Genomic DNA, 259 nt, shown 5'->3' on the forward strand with positions numbered 1-259 from the left:
TATTGCCGGGTACCCGCCGAAGTTCACGAAGGTCTCAGGAAACGGTGGCGGCCCCCAAATACCAGCCGTTGGGTGTCTGATCCCTGCGCTCACGTTTCCGAAAGCCCCGGGCCATCGCTCGGGAGGTTCCGAAAGTCCCCGAATACTGGCGGGGCGTTTCCGACGCCGCCTTCGAACCGGAAGCTATGGGAAGGCTTTGGCCGCTTCGGTGTCACTTGCTGGGATCGTGTGGACCCGGCCCCCGGCCTGTGACGGGTGG

Source organism: Tupaia chinensis, unplaced genomic scaffold, assembly GCF_000334495.1.
Source record: "Tupaia chinensis unplaced genomic scaffold, TupChi_1.0 Scaffold000612_1, whole genome shotgun sequence".
Taxonomy (NCBI): domain Eukaryota; kingdom Metazoa; phylum Chordata; class Mammalia; order Scandentia; family Tupaiidae; genus Tupaia; species Tupaia belangeri.